Source organism: Lissotriton helveticus, chromosome 6 (genome assembly GCF_964261635.1).
Source record: "Lissotriton helveticus chromosome 6, aLisHel1.1, whole genome shotgun sequence".
NCBI lineage: Eukaryota > Metazoa > Chordata > Amphibia > Caudata > Salamandridae > Lissotriton > Lissotriton helveticus.
This window is the reverse complement of record NC_136067.1, coordinates 215831831-215840407: the sequence shown is the minus strand read 5'-3', so window position 1 is coordinate 215840407 and position 8577 is coordinate 215831831. Positions and strand designations below refer to the sequence as shown.

General features: G+C 44.9%; 1 long non-coding RNA gene across 2 annotated transcripts in view; it reads left to right on the top strand.

The window, feature by feature from the left end:
* The first annotated feature begins 1684 nt into the window (after positions 1-1684).
* The window catches only part of LOC144761300 (uncharacterized), a 129092-nt gene continuing 122199 nt past the window's right edge, over positions 1685-8577 (top strand). The window contains exon 1 of one of the 2 annotated variants that reach the window (XR_013595662.1): positions 1685-1772. This is a non-coding gene — a long non-coding RNA (uncharacterized LOC144761300). Of the gene's footprint in view, positions 1773-1990; positions 2088-8577 lie in introns of those variants that run through there. The other variant, XR_013595663.1, reaches the window with a different exon arrangement.

The following is an 8577-nucleotide window of genomic DNA, read 5'->3' as shown; positions in this document are numbered from 1 at the left end:
AAGAAACAAAATACTGTTAAAAATAATTCCAGACTAGGTGTGACATTGGAGAGCGCTACTGCTTTTTATGCTTTGGTGTACAATCATACAGAGTGTGAAGCAAAACATAATACAGATGGCTGAGTAGAAAATCTTGCAAAGATCACAGATGTCTCTGAAACTCAGAATTTGAATCTGAGATTGGAATGAAAAGCCTGAAATGGTGTTCCTTTTAGTGTTTGTGTAGGACATTGGGTTCTAAAAAAAGCTATTTCTAACACAGAGTGTTCTTTTATTAGAATCAGGAGCAACTCCTCCGCAATGGTGGAGGAACGTCTCCCCACTGATTCAGAGCCAGCAAGTGAAAAATAATACGATATTTTACTATAATTTTATTTTTCACTTGCCGGCTCTGAGCCAGCTTGTGCAGGGATGGGTGGGGTATGGGAGGGGGGTGGAGGAGTGCTATGTGCACTTCTAAGTGCCCATGTGTGTTTGGACGGCTGTCTCAGGCCAGCCAAACACATGCGCACTTAGGTTTCTCCAACCCAGTTGCATAAAGCCAGCAGACTCCCTGACCTGAGCGGAGCATCTTCTCAGCCCACTCAGGCCAATCCCTGCGCTGCTCTCAAGCAGGAGAGCAGAGCGGGGGATTGGATGGAAGTCTGTGACGCTGCCCAGTGCCTGCTGGGACAAGGAAGTTCACAGAGGCACACGCGAGGCTGGAGGCAGCGGCAGGTAAAGGTATTTTTTTCATGTTTAATTATTACCTCTCATGCGTTCCCCTTCCGTGCTCTCCGCGCCCCCTCCATCCGCCCTACGCCTTCTAATTATGTTGCCTGCCACTGATTAGAATTTAGAAGGACTCTCTTTCAGTTTCTGAACAAAAGTGAAAAGACTGAGCCCTGAAACCACTTTATGAGTTCTCAGTGGGCACAAAAACCACAGAAAGGACACATGGTCTGACTCAGAGGTGTAAAGTAACTGTACATTATCTAGTTTCTAGTGGAAATAGTAAGACTACTGGTGGAGGATTTTCTGCCAGTGGAGACTTTGCAGCAGAATGACAGCCGGGGGGTGGGATCATCCATCAACAGAGACTATTCCAAAGTTAGATTAACTGATTTGGTAAAATGACCAGTTCTACAGCTACTACTCACCTTTCAATCAACCTCTTAGTCTGTATTCATTATAAGAGCCAAATGAAAATATTTTTATTGAGAAACGCTCTATGTGTCTGCTAAAAGGATATACTAATTAATGTCAAAATAAAACAGAAACTCACAGTAGAAAGTCTCAGTTTTAGGGGGGTATGGTTATTGTCGAAAACCTAAAAACCACAGAGTAAGGGTGTGGCCTGGCCGAGAACCCGAGATGACATGCCTCACTAGAGCTCAGTTCCACCTCCTAAGTGGCACCATGAGAGCGGAGAGTGACCAATGTTGCTGCTGGGACAAAAAAGCAGGAGACCACAGCATGCACGGTCAGACCGCGCTAGTGGCTCAGCTACTGCTGCGCACCTAAGATGGCCACAGGCCCTCCCGCAGAGATAATTGTGACGGGAGGCCGCTGTCTGCGCTCTCGTCCATTCTCTTCAATGAATTCCGGCCAGGGCTGTGAGAACTATCCCACTCCAAGATGGCCGCCACAGTTTTATGCGGTTGTACCTCCTCTATTTTTATGACCCCCCTCCCCACGTGGTACTCTCCATTTAAGCGCGCTGCCACAGGCAGCTCTGAAGCGATCCCCAGGAAGCATGTACGAAAAGCGATTCGACTTTCGTCAGCAACTGAGTAAGTACAAACCCAACGCGCCTCCCGCCCTACTCACCCGCTACTACCCATGACCCGATTCTGAATCCTGGAATGCCTCCCCTTTTCTTCCCAGAGTGCCGCGATTGACCGGGCCCCCAGAAAGTAAGACGCGGGACCTCCCTGAAACCCGCCATTAATGGGTAACTACGGTTTCCTTCTTCATTTCACTGACAACTTCACTCGTCCGCTCCAATTAACTTCCTGCCTCCCTACCTCCGCAGGTTTTCCATCAGCGCCAAGTACCCCTCGCAACCTTAACCTCATATCTGATGGTCCTCCAACACAATTGCCACGGTAATGTCCTGTTAGAATCACTCACTGCGCCGTAATTTTTAATCCTTTTCTCACTATGCAGAACTTCACGTATGCCAGTTAGGTTTTATTCTCGCACTGCGCCGTTCTTTTAAATATCCACTTTACCCCTGTACCTGAATCTCTCACTGTGCCATCGCATAAGTGTCAGCCATACCGTTTACTTGTTTTAAATGGAACTGTATATTTCACTGATCGAAAGCGAGCACCGTGTGCATGCGACTGTGCCAACTACGTGTAAACCACCACAACTAAGGCCATCTAATGCTGCCTCCAGCACAGAAGTCAATAAGTCTTTTCACTGCGCCAGTTGCCAGTTAAATAAGTACCAGCTCTGCCGCTTCAAAACCAAGAGTTGATAAAGCGTGCACATTGTCCTGATCAAAAGTGAGCATCTGTACGCATGTGACTTAACACGAACTGAGACAACCACGTGTGAGTCACCACAAGTACAAAAAGGGCTACAGCTACCGCCGATTCCTGCACATGAATGCTTGACACAGCAATCAATGTGATAAGACTATGTCACAATTCACCAAGTATTTTCAAGTCACCAATGCCCTTAAAACATGCCTAGCACCATAACATATGCTTTTCTTTTTTCCCTCTTCCTTCCCACTTTTCCTATTTGTTTTGAATTTATGTTTATTGTATATAGTATGATAGGCAATTGACATTATTACTTTTCAAATGAATGATATAACTGTCCTGAAGATGATGCCATGTATCCTAGTGTGCGGCATCGAAACGTCGTCGACACAATAGTACCATATATTCCTTAAATGTCTCAATGCTCTGTACAATGGTACTCTAGAATGAAATTATGTCTGTTCACTGATTAATAGTACGCAGACCGCCTTGTTCGTTTTTGCCTAAAATCTTTTGTTTTGTCTTGTTCTCTGTGGGTCACAGGCTGTGCCCATTTGATATTACCTTAAGATTCTCATTTACTTTGTGTATTTTCCTAATAAATTCCTGTCCAGCTGGACAAAGGACATACTAACTATCTCTATATAACTATGTCTATTCTTAACCTGATCCTTACAAACACTAGGGTCCACTGTTTTTTGTAAAAAGTTAACGCCCAAAGTCCCTAGTAAATTTCCTTTGGGTTCCCTTGTTTCCTAATAATAGTATGTAGCGCCAACAAACTCCCTGCAGATTTACAGTGTCTGCATTGGTGAAGGTCCAAAGGGGACATAAGAAGAATTCAAGGAATAGGAGGGAGGACAAAGGGAAGAAAGAAACAAATAAATAAATACCAACTCTGTGTCCATGAGTCGGCCTTGCACCTCCCCTTCGACATGAACAGCACCACAAACTTTGCACCCTGTGCAGCACTTACTACCAGAGCCACTCAAAAGAGGCGGCCCCCACATGGCGTCATTGCAAAATAAACATCAGCGAGCCCCTTCCATCAGAGATATGTTGGCTACTATAAAGGCTGCCAAGAATGGTGGCCTGGCAGAGGACACCGAGGAGACGTTCTTGGTGGACAACGTGGTCTCAGCTGATCTCTCTGCACCTGCAACGAGGGTGATGTCCAATCACTTCTCTATGAAATGAAGAAGGACATCAGAGCCCTCCATATAAACTTTACAAAGCACTTACAGAGATGGATTAGTCGGTGAAGGGAGTTGAATTCAGTTTTGATCTGGTGGAGATGATGGTGGCGCAGCAGGACCACGAACATGATGATCTTGTGGGGAGGGTGGTTCCCATCAACAGACCTTCACGGATGCATTGGAGGACTATGAAAATTGATCTCACCACAACAATATATGGATCAGAGGCATAAATGCCACTGTCTTGAATACCAGACTGGAAAGTCAAGTACAGGATCTGTTTTGCTAAATTCTTCAAGACACTCAAGGATAGGATTTCATCCTTGTTTGCACACATCATGTCTTCTCCTCCAACCATCAACGGAATCATCTCACACCTGATGTACTTACTAGAGTTTATTTCTATCTAGTTAAAGAGGAAATCCTGAAAGCGTCCATGAAGATGTATTCCATTGATTCCGGGCGATACTATCACACTCTCCCAAAACATATCTTATCATACTCTTGCCAAACGATGCAAGTGCTGCTCTCTCTGCAAGCAAAGAAAATCATTTACCAACAGGGATTCTCACTGCACCTCATTTTCACCATCGATTATAAGCAGGTGGACACCGTATGCTGTGCATATACCCAGCTTCCTCAAGGCAACCAGATGGTGAGATCCTCCATCGGCAACAAATACTCCAAAACTGGTCCCAGGATGCTTGTTTCCAGTCCAGGGAGGTCCTGGCCTGGCAGTTCGGGCTGGATTGTTCCTATGGGGAGCAGAGTCAAGACTGATTTGCATATGGCTAGGTTTAAACTGGAATAGCACCAGATAGATTTAGGCCCAGATCTCTGTACCGGGGTGAATGTTTGACATTGTCCAGCATTCTGTCCATTAGTTGTTCTTTTGCATCCATAGGCACTCCGATACAGTTGGACGAAGCACTAGTATTTGTCCTATTCAATCTAGGTGCCCTTCCTCAACAAATAGCTCCCATATGGTACATTAACAAGATCACCTTTCTGGACATGGCACTGCAGGACTCAATTCACGCATCCCTAGACAATTATTTGAAAGAGAACGACAACTGTGGCGTATCTCCGGCCACACCCTGGGATGTGGCTAAAGCTGTCCTGAAGGGTGAATTGATAGCACAAACGTCAACATTTAACAAATAATCCAAAGCCAAAAAGGCTGACTTGAAGGTTTGCCTTTCCCATATTGAAGCCAGCATAAAACTACGGGTTTGACCAAAGTCTATAGAGAGCTACGACGGGTTCAGGGGGAGCTCGAACAGCTTTATATGACTGACCAACATGGATGCTGCTATGTTTTAACTGAAAATACTGTGAGAAAGTGGACAAAGCCAACAGACTGGCATACAAAGTGAGACAGAAGCAAATGAGAAATCATATTTCTTCTATAAAAACCGACACAGGGGAGTCCCTTTCAGACACATTCAATATCCTCAACATTTTCACAGCATAATATTTTGCACTGTCCCAAGCGCAATCCCTCTTTACTGACACACAGGATCAATACTTCCAAGACCTCACATTTTCCCACTTGGATCCATAGTTATTCCAAGAGCCAATCACACCAGATGAGGTACCATACATCAATTAAAAGCTAACAAAGCCCCGGGGCCAGATGGGTAATCAGTTTCATTCTATGCAGCCTGGTCTGAGCTGTTGGCAGATCCTGGAGCCAAGGTTTTCGACTCCTTTTTACTAAAACGGCAACACCAACTATGACAGATTTTTTAAGACCGGGCCAGGATCCCACGACTCCCTCGTCATATAGACTTATCGCATTTAAACTTCGGTGTTAACATCTTCACTTCCATTCTAGTATACCACCTACACTCTATTTGGCCATTGTTGCTGTCTCTCTGTCAATCTGGATTCATACAAAATAGACAGGCTTGAGGCAATGTGCATCTGTCAGTGAACGTCTTGAGGCAGCAGAGTGGACCAACACCACGACCATCCTCTGTCTGGATATGGAGAAGCTTTTTGATAGTGTGGACTGGCAGTTTCTCCAAGCTATCTCCTCAAAGACTGGATAGGTCCCCTATATGATGACCTATGTGTTGGCCAATTATGTCAACCTGTTGTCTCTGGTCAAAGCTAATGGTGCTCTCTCCTCTCCACTCCCCTCTACAGAGGCACTAAGCAGTGGTGCACACTATCTCCATGATATTTGCACCCACAATGGAGCCCATTGTTCGCTGGAAATGAATCTGGAAATCCAGGGTATTTAGGTTGATGGAATGCACTACAAGGTAGCTCTGTTTGTTGACAACATCTTGTGTTTCCTGACGCACCACAACATATCTTTCCCACATCTGCTGGCTGAATTAATTAAGTTTACACACAGTGATGTATGAAATGATTGAACTAATCTCAATCACTGGTAATCACTTAGGCCCCATCCCAATTCATCGTTATTTTGCACACCATGCCACCTCAGTTTGGACCCAGCTATATGCAAATCAGTCTCAACCCTGCTCCAACAGAAGCAGTCCAGCCCAAACTGCCAAGCCAGGTCCGCCCTTATCCAGAAAACAAGCAACCCAGGACCAGTTTCGAACTAGTTACGGGCTCATAAGCGGGTACAGCTTGGTTCCAGTGGCACAGTGTGCACAGGACCCACATCTGGCATACCCGTTCCAGTTAGGGTGACACAATGAGTATATAGAGCAGTGATGTATGGAATGCTTGAATTAATCTCAGCCAATGGTAATCACTCAGGCACATCCAAAATCATTATTATTTTGCACACAATACCACCTCAGTTTGGACCCAGCTATATGCAAATCAGTCTTAACCCTGCCCCAAAGGCAACAATCCTGCCTGAACTGCCAAGCCAGGTCCTCCCTGAATAGAAACACAAGCAACCCAGTTTTGCTCTAGTTATGGGCTCATCAGCCTGGTACAGCCTGGCTCCAGAGACAAGTGTGTCCGGGACCCAGGTCTGGGCATACTCTTCCCACTTAGGCCAAATTAAAGAACTTTGAAGCTGCCTGACGGTTTTGCTTTAACTACTGTTCCCCAACATAGGGGAAGAGTGTCTGCTCCTACTAATATATCTCAACACCTGCTCTTCACTTCCGGCTTGTCATGGGAAGCTTCCTCCTTCCATCATTTAGGATTTTTTCTCATTTGTTCCATCCACACTATATACACTTGCAACATCTCACCTGTACTGCTGGGGTAAGCTCAAGATTCCAAGGTTGGGCTGAATCAACAGCATTAAAAAGAATTACAGGCCCCAATCTCTTTATGTAACGCAAGGAGACTATTCTTCAAGTCCAAAAACTACTGCTGAAGTCTGTATGGCACAATTCAATGCCTAGAGTATCCAGGGAGACACTTTTTAAGAGACCATCCGATGGAGGTTTAGGATTCCCTCACATAGAGCACTATATCCATGCTTCCCAATTACAATCAGCTTTGAATTGGCACCAACTCCCGTACACCAAAACTTGTGTGCTCCCCGAACAGGTACTCTCTTGCACTCCTCTACTCAATAATATGTATTTTATCCCAACAAGCATCAATATGGCCTACTGCAACTCTTTTGCAGCATTGGGATAAGATTAACCACCACGAAGCGCCCACCACATATCCCTTCACACTTTTCCCATTTTGCGAATCCCTGAATTCTCGCTGGGCAATATAGATTCACACTTTGAGGAGTGGAAAGAAGGAGTGCCTCCATTGCTAGGGGAACTTTACAAGAATGGGGCTACTCTGGACAGGCCTTTCAATAAACACCATGGCGGATGAGTTCCCCCTTGCTCAACTCCTTTAGTGGGTGAACACACCTAGAGTGAAGGAAAATGGCGGAAGACCCAAGGCCCCCCTAGAACACCATACCTTGCAGGGTATGGCAAAGACAGGTAGCATCCTTCTCTATATAGCCCTATTCAACCTATCACAACCACACAGGCACACCTAATAGTTGAAATGGGAGCAGGACCTGGGCACCATTTTAAAACACGGCAGTTACTTGTAAGCAGTCAAGACTGCTGTTTGCCTGCAGAAAAAAGTGAACTCCTTACCAGATGGTATTTCCCCCCCGTACACCTTAATGCCATTTCTGGAATATCTAATCTCAGTTGAAGGGGTTATGGAACCCAGAGCACATATTTAAACATGTTGTAGCAATGCACACAGGTGAAGCAAGTTTGGGTGGCGGTGCTGCAGAAAATTCACCTATCTTTGGTGGCCCTGTCATTAGACCCAATGGAGTATTGCATGAGGCAGGGGAGAACTCAGTCTACTCATACACTACTCCTAGGGGCAGACTGTTCACTTCCCTCCTACTGTCTGTAAGGGTAACAATAGCCCATACTTGGAAGAACCCCTTACCCTCGAGCATTACGCTATGGTGGACCAAAGTGTGGCACATTTACGCTAGAGAATGTTTGAATGGTGTAATCAATGATAAGCTGTTCAAGATCGAAAGTATTTGGTTACCATTCAAAGTGATTTTAGGAGGGATAGGGACCAGGTGAACCTGACTACTTCTTTTCCACCTATCTTCCACGAGCTCAGCTGGGGGGACTCTCGTTCTTATACAGCACCTCTGAAGGTGATTACGATGACCCACCAGGAACTTCTTTTTGCATTGCGACTATGTTTAGCAGTAGCCCGTTGGATTTCTGATTTTCTGCCTGGCTTTGCGCCATGGCCTATATTGCTAATGTGATATCAATAATCTTACTTTAAATTGTCAACATCCTGGATTTCAATTAAAACCCAAAAATAATGTTTTTAAAAAAAACATAGAATCTCCACAACCATAATACCCAAATACAATACCAAATGACCTCATGCATGACATATTACATAAAAAATAAAGTCATTAATGACCACTGAAAATGCCGCATGACTATCAATGAAATCATCAATTA